The sequence below is a fragment of the Taeniopygia guttata genome, chromosome 29 (genome assembly GCF_048771995.1).
Source record: "Taeniopygia guttata chromosome 29, bTaeGut7.mat, whole genome shotgun sequence".
Taxonomy (NCBI): Eukaryota; Metazoa; Chordata; class Aves; order Passeriformes; family Estrildidae; genus Taeniopygia; species Taeniopygia guttata.
The window spans coordinates 2,909,943-2,921,665 of record NC_133054.1 but is presented as its reverse complement, the minus strand read 5'-3'; the positions used below and the strand labels follow the sequence as shown (position 1 = coordinate 2,921,665).

Genomic DNA, 11,723 nt, shown 5'->3' with positions numbered 1-11,723 from the left:
GGACAGTCTATCACGGACTGGATTTCACACATCTCATTCTCGGGCTTTTCTTCCTGGCCTGAGGCATCTGAGTCTCCCAAGGGACAATCTCCATGTACAAATCCCTTCAAGTTCAAATCTGGTAGAGGAAAATGTGTTTCAGGCTCTTTGGCCTCCCTAGTCCCACCTAAAGGGCTGGAAAAATTATATTAATTTTTGTGCAGATAACTACAAGCTGCATCTTCCTTGTCTTATCCTCAGTTCCCAGTACAACCAAGGAATCACTTAATATATTGTTTGTGAGAGGAATTACTTACAAATATTCACAGCACCAACACCTTCTCCAGACAGCCTGGAAGAAAGAGAGGATGGAGAAGTCAGGGCTCCTTATAAGGATAATTTCAAGCAGTATTTTTGCACCGGGGACCTTGGAAAACAGACCTGGTGGGGGCTGGGTCTGATGGGCAGTATTCAAGAGGATTTGGAATGACACCTGTTACTATGTAGGATGGGGGTGGATTCCCTCTGCAAAATTTTGTGACATTTTCACCTCCTTGCAAGGAAAAGGTGACAACGTTTGGATTTGGACATGATTTGGTTTGCAGAGTCAGCTCCCACCTGCTCTCCTCGCCCTCCAGCAGCTTCCTGTAGGTCACAATCTCGATGTCCAGGGCCAGCTTGACGTTCATGAGATCCTGGTATTCCCGGAGCTGCCGGGCCATGTCAGCCTTGGCTTTCTGCAGAGCAGCCTCCAGCTCCTCCAGCTTGGCCCTGGCATCCTTGAGGGCAATTTCCCCATGTTGCTCCACGTCAGTGATGGCCATCTGCAGCCCAGCCACCTGCAGGAACAAGTCCAGTGACCACCTGATGGGTCTGGATCCCCATTTTCAGGCCCCTTCCAGCCAGGGGTGGAGACAGGAGTGCCACATGTTTGGGGAGGTCCTGTACCTGCACCTTCACGCTGTGCATGTCTGAGTGGAGCTGCTGGACAATCTGTTTCATCTCTGAGATCCCCACCCTGGTGTTCCAGAGGTCATCCCTGAGCCAGCTGGCCGAGAGCTGCAGCTCCTTGTACTGGGTGGGCAGGGAGGGGACATGGGGGACAGGCAGAGACTGACCCTGCTCTGATCCCCTCTTCACCAGGACTTTCCACACTCATCCCCTTGAACTTCCTCCTTCTGTGTCCTTCTGCTCCTCCTCTCTCATTATCAGAGCAGCATTTTCCCACAGAATCGTGAAAAATCATGGAAGATCAGAAAAGACCTTTAAGATCATCAAGTCCCACTGCCAAACATCTCCAAGGAACTATTTGAACTCCTCTCCAAACCCACTTCATTTTACACCTTTTTCCCCTGTCCTCGCTGCTTGTTCTCTCCAGTATAAATCAGCCTTTGGGAAATGCTAAACAAAATTCTCCCTGTTTTTCTTCACCTCCTCACCTTGCTCTGGTACAGGACTCAGCCCTGGCATGGCTCTTGTTGGTGATCTCCTCGTTCTGTGCCTTGATCTCGGTGATGATGCTGTCCGTGCCCGGGTTCCAGCTGTTGTCCATGGACAGCACCACCGAGATCTGGCTCTGTTTCTGGGACAGCTGCTGTAAGTCAAACAAATTCATCTTCTGTCCCAAATGTTTCACTGTTTGTCCTGAGCCAAGGTGTAGAAGAGAGCTGGGGAGCAGCTGCAGCACTGATGTGAGAGATGCTACTCACTTCAAAAAATTTAGAAAGGTTTATTAAACCTTATCAAAAATACAACAGAAGACTGAATAGAGAAAATATTACGGTGCTGGTAGCAAAGGATTTTTCCACCATGTTCTCAGCCACACCATGGAGGTTTTTCCTTTTAACCCTTTAACTCTTCCCTAAGTTCTGTCCATCGACTCCAGTGGTGGAGATCACATCCTTAAATCTCGATTGGAGGTCAGGTGCTGCCACAGTAACAAGCCAGCCCTCCCAAACATTCCAAAGCCAGGCTGTCCCCTGATAACAATGCAAGGGGTAAAACACAACTATAAATCTATAAAACTTCTCTTAACATATATACATGGTATTTGCCTTTTAATTGTGAGAGTCAACCATCGCATTCCTCATCTATCACACTGACCAGCTCTTGGGCTCTTTGAACCTCTGGAGACTGGGAAAATGGGGGAACAGCAGATGGGAAATTTGGGATGCTCTTAGTACTTTGTAGAGGGCTTGCAGGAAGTTTATCTCATCTGTCAATGCATCCACCTTGGTCCCCTGATCCACCTTGTTCACTTAGGCAGCATCCACATCGTGAAATGGTGAAAACGGAGCTTTGACCAGGCCTTCTCTGGGTCATTGGGTGAAGTCTTTGTATCTAACACAAACCTTTGGAGTTTCAGATTAAATTAAGAACTGAAATTTAATATTAAACCAGAAATGGAGGATTTCTTGATTTCTGTGCCTTTAAACAGAACCAAGAGTTAAGTGATTTCTCACCGGTACCTTTTTTTTTGGGAGGGGAGGAAGGAGGATGTCCATGGATCCAAACAGTGTCACACCACTGAATTTCCCTTTTCCTGCCAGTGCCCAGACACATATTATGTACAATACTTGAAACAGCAGAAGCTTCTTACTGTGTCTCCTGCAGGTGAGACCAGGGGTCTGTGGATGCTGGGATTGGACACTGAAAGGCTGAGGACTGGCAGAGCATCTGGTGAAGGGACAAGGTCTGCATAACCCAGAGCTGATCTGGGGGACCAGATCAGTGGGATCTGTGGAATCTGTGCTGACCTGTGGGACATTCCTGAGTTTGTGATGAGGGACCTGAAACAAGGAGGAATTACAGCCCAGCACTGCTCCAGTGGCACAACCAGGTGTTTCTGCTTCCTGGGATGACTCCACCTGTGCCCCGTGCTCTGGGCCTGGCACTGCTGGATACGAAGGGTCATTTGAATGTGGTTTGCCTTTCCAAAGCTGTCCCTGCTTTGGTGGTGGTGCCTCTTCAGCTTCTTGAACACGACAAAGTTGCTCTCTGCTGTTGTGTGCTTGTTGATCTCCTCCTCGTACCTCTGGGAAGGGAGAGCTCAGAATCCCTTCAGAGCCTCCACCAGGGGCCTGTACAAACCCCCTCTTCACAACAGGAGGGACCAAAGGGTCTCTCCCTGCGGGCATTTATCAACAATCCACAGATTTTTGGAGGGAGCAGCACGGGAGCAGAATCATTGATGGAGCTTTATTGTTTCTACTCATGTCACTGATTATGATGGAAAAGTCAGCACCCCTGCACTGGAGGGTGGGAAGGGCTGTCTAGAAAAGCTGAAGTTCCTCATTAAATGTACCTTTTGTCCTGTGAATGGGAGCCTTGTGCTCCCAAAATATTCTGGGTGGGGCCAGGGGTGAGCTCATTGCCACACCTGGTTAGTCAGGAGAGGTGGCATCTGCGACATGGCTGGGGAGGAGGGCAGGGGGCGGCCTGGGCAGGGAGAGTCCAGCCCACGCTGTTGGGAAAGGTCAAAACCCAGCGGGAGCCTGGAGCCATGCCTGTCGGAACTCAAAATGTCCCTCAGACATTTTTAGAGGTTCCAGGCCTTGGTCAGAAGCATTTTAGACCCTGGCAAGCAGCAGAAAACAGCTGTGATTTTGAGTTTGAACCATAGAATAAATTACCAACTTTGAAGGTGGAACAAGCGGTCACAGAGAGTTAGATGGTATAGTAAAAGTAGTCACAAATTAGAGGGTAAAATTTTTTAGTATTGTACAGGGGGGTTTTAACACCTGTACAGGGGGGTCAGGAGTTCTAAGATGGAGGAAAGTGGGCCTAATCCTTTTCTTCCTCCTTCTTCTTCCTTACCTCCATGTTCTTGGTGATGTTGGCATTTTTCTATTAGTTTAGGCTAGGGACACACTGTTCAATGTAGATGATAGATATTAGCACATTATTGTAAATATAGTACACGTAATTTCTGGTATATAATGTTTGTACCATCCCACTGAGGGGCAGAGCCCCGCACGCTGCCCTGCAGGACAGACCTGCGGCAGGGCAGCAGAACATGTTAGAGATAAGCAAAAATAAACAACCTTAAAACCAGCACAGACGAACTATGGCTTCTTCTTTAGCAACAGGGCAGAAAAACACAGACTTTCTACAATCTCAGAATCACCAATACCCACAGATTCCGACACATGCCCAGCTCCCATGGAATGTTTAAGTGGGGGAGATGAAAGAGAGAAAGAGAGGAGTTCAAAGGATGGAGTCCGTGCAGGTAATAAACCACTGGCCTCTCCTGGCCCTTTCATGGGGGAAGATTTATTCCCATCAGGAATATCCATCCCTGAAAATAATTTCCATTAAGTGGAGCCCCAGCTTTGCATCTATTTGTGGGTCTCAAAGCTCTTGGCCACGTAGAGGAGGAAAGTTAATGACTGTTTTCCAGTTGCTGGATTAATGTTTGGCCCAGAGAAATCAGAGGTTTGGGTTGGAAGGGGCCTTAAAGATCATGTCATTCCAATTCCCATATTAGGAAGTAAAATTGGGATCGAAAAAGTTTAAAATAGTTAAAGGTGGGAAGGACAAGTTCCCAGGAAGCGGGGCAGGAGCCCGATGTCCTTTTGTAGTTGTAGATGCAAGAGGATGGTCCCTGCCCAGCAATGTGTGTGATGTCACTGAGCTTCACCCAGAATCCACTGATACCAAAGGAATATTTGGCACTCTGTCAGACACAATCGGAGCTCTAAAGTCCAAACTGCTTCTCTGACGTGATCTTTGACTGTTCAAGGATTTCATGTGCATGCTGATTTCCTTCCCCAGGGCAGTCAAGGATGTTTCAATGGTGCTTTGGGGTGGGGAGGAACTTACCCTGTTCGGAAAGGTGGCACAGAGTGGCAGGCACATGATCTCCTGGGAAAGGAGAGCAGAGGGTTCAGGCAGGGTGCATGTGCCCTTGTTGGGAGCTGGGATGAGCACCTCCTTCCCACATCTCATTTTTCTGGTTCCACACTGACAATTTAAACTCCTCATTTATTCATATCCATTCCCAGCAGATCCCTCATGGCTGTGGGAGCAGACACAAATACTGGATGGATATTTTCCTCAAGTGCAAAGAGCAGAGGAGAGAGGGAACTCCTGCTCCCAACAGCCCAAAGATTTGCTGAGCTGAAACTCAGGCCCAGGATCCTGGCAACTTTCCATGGGGTGGGAGGTAACTCCTCACTTTCCAAAGTGCTCAAATTATCCAATACACTGAATGAATTCTGATTTAGTTTTAAACTAAAGGAGGAAAGATTTATTGGGAAGAAATTCCTCCCTGTGAGGGTGGGGAGGCTCTGGAATGAATTTCCCTGGAAGCTGTTGCTGCCCCATCCCTGGAAGTGTCCAAGGCCAGGTTGGATGGGGCTTGGAGCAGCCTGGGATGGTGGGAGGTGTCCCTGCCCACGGCAGCAGGTGGGACAAGATGATCTTTAATGTCCTGTCCCATCCAAACCTTTCCATCATTCTGAGGTCACGTTTTTTTGGGCTGTCTTGGGCCTTTTCACTGACGCAGGAAGAACAGAGTGAAGTAAAACTGGACTGGTCTTTCTATGGGTGTTGTCTACCTGACCCTGAAATCCTCCACACATCCTGCATGGCTTTGTTATAAATGAATTCTCCAATTTATTAACGAAAGACAATTTATTAAATGGCCCAAATATAAATTTAGAGAATAACAACGAAAAACTACTATCAAAAAAAAGGTCAGTGCTGAGCCCGGGTATCGGCGCTGGGTGAGAAACAGGTTTGACCACTGCAGCAGAGGGTCTCCTATGCTTTCACACCAACTGTCCTGCCTGAACGATTTTTATACAATTTTTCTTGCCCAAGGCAGAGTCCCTTTTCTTCCTTTTTGGAGTGCACGTATTCATGTGGAATTCTTTCTCTGTGGCAAGTTGAACAATACATTCCAGAGAGTGATGAACACCCGTGATTGCGTTCCTGGAATTCGGTATTGAGATGTATCTCCCTGCTGGCTCTGGCTATCTGTTTCGGATATTTATTGTGTATTTATTGTCCAGTGTTCCTTGGACCACCTTGATGGATGATCCATCTCTGGGCTGGCCACGTTCATTGATTGCAAATGAAGTCCTCCCTCCTTTGTCCAGGTGGTTTCAACATTGTGTTGCAATCCCTGTCAGTGGCTTGTGAGTTTTAAAAACTTCTTATAAGAGTATATCTTGACAGTACATAACTATAAAATATATGACAAATTTATTTGCATGAATTATCATATACACATGTAACACTTGAGCTCAGAGCTGAGCTGCAGCCTCTCCTGTCCCAGAGCTGCCACGTCATGTTGCTGATGTACAACCCAAACATGAGATCCAGGTTATTCTGCACAATTTTCTGGCCTTTCAAGAGGCTCCGTTTGGTCTCCAGAACTTTGTTTTGTTGCTCCAGGAGCAACCTATCAGAACAATATAAATAATTCAGGATCCTCAACTCAAAACTTGCCTTGCTTTTCATGAAATGGAAGTTTAATATGGCAGGAATTGTAAATGTTTTCTGTAATTTAAAGCATGATTTGATGGGCATCTTACCAAAAGATCATTGGTGGGAAGATTTGGGAGAGAGGAGAAATATTCAGCTGCAAGGAAACCTGGAGAAATAATTTGCTCTGTGATATTCAGGTTGTCAGAAAGGGCTATATGGACAGTCTGGATATGGAACAAAGTCCTGCACAAAATCCTTAGCTCAGCTTTAATAATTTAGAATTAAATTTCTAATGTTAAGAACTTCCTGATTCCATCTCCAGGTAAGGCCAGAGCTGGAGGAGCAGAATGTGCCTCACCTTGTTGATGAAGGAGGAAAATTTGTTGTTGAAGGATTTAATCTGGTCCTTGTCCTCCTGCCACACCTGCTGCATGTGGGGGTCAATCTCCAGGTTCAGGGGCACCAAGAGGCACTGGTTGAGCATTGTTGCCGGGTAATAATTGGCATTGACTCCATGATTGCAGAAGGCTGATCAATTGTTTTATTATATCATCTTATACTATATTGTACTATATATCTTAAGAAACTCAGTAACCCGTACAGCCAGTTGGATACAACTTTGACCTAATTGGTCAATCAATCCAAACACCATCCAATGTCCAATTAAGGAATCACCCTTTGGTAAACAAATCTCCATGGCACATTCCACATGGGCACAACAGCAGGTGCAACAAGTGGGGATAAGAATAGTTTCTCATTATTTTCTCTGATTTTCTCAACTCCACGAGACCCAACACTGAAAGGGAGCAATGAGGTGAGGTGGCAGAGGAGCAGGAATCAGCTCTAATGCCATAGGCTGGCAGTGACAGCTCGTAAAACTTTCTGACCCATATTTTATAAGGTGTTTTTCAAAGAGGAGATTACTGGCTGGGCAAAAAAATTCCATTTCCGTCCACAAGTTGCCTTTGGGCCTGGTTTTAGCTTGGTTAAAGTGGTTCCTGTTTAAAGCCAATGAGACTGAAGCTGCCACGAGAGGGAATCCATAGATTGGGAAAATGGCAGTTTGATGTGCTTTGCTAAAGAAAAATCATGACTCTGCCCCCAGATTTCCAACCTGTGCTGATCCAGGCAAGAAGTTCCTGTCTTGGTCTGCACTCCTGAGCTTCCCAGGCAGAACTTCACCTGCACTGAGGTGCTGCTGGTAAAGGTAGGGATTTGAGAGACACCAGTGCCTTTCTGGGAGCCCAGGTACTTTGAGTCAAAATGCTGAGTGATGAGAATTCTGAAAGTCCAGGGTTCCCTGAGAGAAAACAGCCTGGCGTGTGAAAGTCCTGCTCATCAGATCAGTCACAGAATGTCCTGGGCTGGAAGGCACCCACAGGGACCATCGAATCCAACCCCTGGCCCTGCACAGACACCCCAAAATCCCACCCTATGCCAAAGGACATAGTCCAAATGCTTCTGGAGCTCTGACAGCCTTGGGGCTGTGACCATTTGTAGTGGTTTTGGTTCACCCATTTGAAATTCCTGGCCAATACACCAATGAATGTGGTGGGTCTAGCGCAGGTCACACACCAGCCCACCCACTAGAATATACTTATTCATTTCCTGCTGTGAGATAGGATTAGGAGGAAGGCAAAGCAGGCGTAAAACTTATAAAGGGTATAAAGAAATCTTTATTAATAATAACTAAAAGAAAGAATAATAAGAATTAGAATAAAATCTTGAGAACACTTCACCTCCCCCCTACAACCTTTTCTTTCCCACTCACAACATACAGAAACAACTCAGTTTATCTCTTCTAGAATAGTTGTTCTTCAATTCACTTAGGGAGAGGAGTCCCTGTTGTTAATTTATGGAGACTTCTCCACAAGAAAACAGTTTTCTCATGGCTTTTAATTTCCACAAATAGCAGCCACCTGGGAATCTGCAGTCATGAAGAGCCTCACATCTTTCACAGCTTTCCCACAGGTGCTTTTATAGGTTATGTCAACTTATGGGATATTAGTTTGAAGATGAGATGTTCCAGAGCAAAGGTTTTCTTTATCAATCTCTGAGATCATCTCTGAAAACAGAGGTCTTCTTCTTTCTGTGGGGCAGAGGGTCTTCATCACTCTTCCCTCTCTCTCTGTTCAAACTTCTCATGGGATCAAAGCTGTCGCTGTGCCACTCCTTGTGTCCACTCAGGGACTCTCGGCTCGCTCTGGCACAGCGGACGGCGGGGTCACTCTCCCGTGCCCTGGGAGGTTGGGAGGGTGGCTGAGGCTTTTGGCCTTGCAGGGTGAGACGGTTGTGACGATGGTGGAAGTAAGGAGTCAGCTCTGGTCAGGGATAAGGTCTGGGTTTATTAAGGAGAATTCCGAAGAGGTCCGCAACCCAGGTGAACCAACTGACAGGAGCCCCTCAAGTGGGCCGTGCAGCACAATATAAATGGGGGTGGAAACTGGGGTGGAGATCACCCACCCACCAATGGGAAGGTTCGGGGAGTGGAAGGTGAGGAGACAGACACATGGAGAATTCAACAGGGGAGGTGGGAAGGAGGGAACCCTGGCCCCTGTCCAATCACTCGATACCCTTTGTGGAAGGTTCTGGATGAGTGGGATGTGGAGTTGAGTGATGGACAAGGCACCAGGGAGGGGACAGGGCAATGATCCAGCAAACTGGGGGGAGATTGACATACAAGGAAAAGAATACTTCAGGGTAAAACCATGGTGGGGGGTAAAGGATGAACCATTACAGACTGGTACAAAAGCATGAAACTTAAAAACACAATGCAACACACAGCTACTTCAACATTTGCTAACTTTAGCATTAAGGCCTTTGCTCATATCTACAATTTGAACACTTGATCTCCTCATACTTTTCAATGAGTTACAAGGAAAAAGAGTCTGATTTATCAATTACATCTTTATCCATAGCTTTACCAAGAGAATTTCAGCCCCAAGATCAAGGCATCTCCTAATCCCTTCCATCTGGGACTTGACTCTTTCTTTACTGACCTTGGTGTCTTCATGTTATTCCTCTACATGTTCTCACTCTGTTCTTTTCTCTCACCTGGGGAAGGATTGATGTCTGTAGATTTCATCTGTGTACTGAAAGAGTTAATATCTCACCCAGGCCTGCAGATGGTTATGTGATTTCTCCCAGGTGGTGGTGGAACTGTTGCAGTAGAGGCCATCCTGGGGCAGGGCCAGGATCTCAGCAGCCAGGCCAGAGCCCAGCAGCAGCACGGCTGGGACCGATGGCTTCTCCTCCCCCTGCTCCGGGGTTGTGGAGGAACCCCAGTGGTGGCAGAATCTTGGCCGAGATGACTTGGCCCAGGGCTGCTCCTGGGGCCTGCCAGACCCAGCTTGGCCTTGGCTGGTGGCAGGGCAGAGCTTAGTAGCAACAAGGTTGTTATAGATAAAAATTGATCCAGCCAAATTAAAAATGCAAAATAGAAATTTTATTATAGTGATCAAATTCTCTCTGAGCCAGCCACAAGGAAAAGGACAGTGCCCAGCCCAGGATTGGCACTGGGTACGTCACAGAGTGGATAGCCTCAGCAGAGGGTCCCTCTATGCCCACACACCACCCTCCTGGTACAAGCGGTTTTTATAGGGAATATTCCGCCTGAGGCCAGGATTTCAGTGATCAACCTTTTCTTTCCATTCAAAGTCCAACATATTCATAAATTCTCTTTGCATTGAGTTGAACAATCTGGTGTCCAGTGGTGATGAATCTCCCTGATGTAGTTACTGGAACACGGCATTCAGATGTATCACCCTGGAGGGTTCCAGCGATTCCAATCTCGAGTCGTTGTCGGGGTGATCATCACCTGGGTTCCTGTATCACCTCAAGGAATGTCCCATCCCTGGACGAGCCACATATATTAGTTTGCAAATGAGGTTTTGTCAGAGACTGGTTTTCGAATATGTGGGGACAACTCCCAATGCCAACATGTGTGTGCTTCCAACAATATCAAATATTACATACATCGTATTATATTGGTGCAAATTATATTCATTATGTACAACAAGATGTTAACAACCACAGCCTCGTGGCCTCCCCTGCCCTGCCCGGCAGCCAATGGGGCCCACTGGGCTCCCTGGAATGGGGCCCGGCCCCACGGCAGAGCCCACCCAGCCCAGCCTGGCCGAGATGGGGCCTGGGTCGGCCTTGTCACCTGCTCTCAGGCTGGAAGAGAATGAGAATTCCCAGGATTTTTCATTTTCAGCAAAAGTGTGTTTACAGAGGCGTGTTCAGCTTTCTAGTGGTTTAATAAAATGTTAATATTCAGCATGACTCACTGATTGGTTTTATCAGGCACAGAGGAAGCTCTCAGCAGCTCTGCTCAAAAAAACTCACTTCTGTGGTGACTCCAATGATAAAGCCAGCACACCATTCCCTGGGGAGCCTGTTCAGTGCCTCAGCACCCTCTGGGGAAGAACATTTCCTGATATCTAGTCTAAATTTCCCCGAAACAGCTCCAGCCATTCCTGGGGTCCTGTCTTTGGTCCCCAGAGCAGAGATTGGAGCAGTTCCTCAGGATGAAGCTGCAGCCCCTGAGGAGTGTCACCTCAGTCTCCTCTTTTCCAAGGTGGACAAACCAAGCCTCAGCTGCTCCTTGTGTGGCCTCTGCAGACCCTTCCCCATCCATGTAGCTCTGGATAGAGCTTTGATGGTGGATGGTGCTTAAATAACAAACCAAACTCCAGCTCTGCTGCTGTCAGTGGGATGTGGACTGGAGAGGCCGGAGAAAGATGGGCAGGTGCCGAAGAAGACAAGCAACTTCCTTTCCAGTGCCCTGAGGGTCTTTCACTGTCTCACAACCTCCTCTGGGACATTATTCCTCCCAAAGAGGATTACTTTGGGGGGTTTATGGGTGTTTTCCATTTCTAATTATGGTAATGGCAGTGGAGGTGTTTTATCAGTCCCTGTAGATGTGTGGGCAGATCAGACGAGCTGCAGCACTCATTTTCTTGGGAAAACCAGATTTATATCCCTCCATGACTCATCCCATTCGATTACAGAAGTTTGAGCACAACTACTGTGGCATAAGGCTGAGACGTCTTTAATGTAGGAATCAAGATAAAGGACTTTCTCTTGTGCCAAGTAGGAAGGGTACATATCTTCCCATCCTCATGGAAATGGAACATCCAAATGTTCTATTCCTGTTGGATATGAGGTCCATGGAGTTGGAGAGGAAGGAGATGTCTCAACTTCTGTGTGACTTTTTTTACCTTCAAAGCAGCAAAGTTACTGTGCTGCCAACCACCCTTTGCCACATGGTAAGATAAAAGAATTGGAATTAAAAAGAGGACACGACATAA

At 47.0% G+C, this 11,723-nt stretch overlaps 1 pseudogene; it reads right to left on the bottom strand.

Moving 5' to 3' along the window:
- Positions 1–288: 288 nt before the first annotated feature.
- Positions 289–6,895, bottom strand: LOC100227521 (keratin, type II cytoskeletal cochleal-like; annotated as a pseudogene).
- Positions 6,896–11,723: the final 4,828 nt, after the last annotated feature.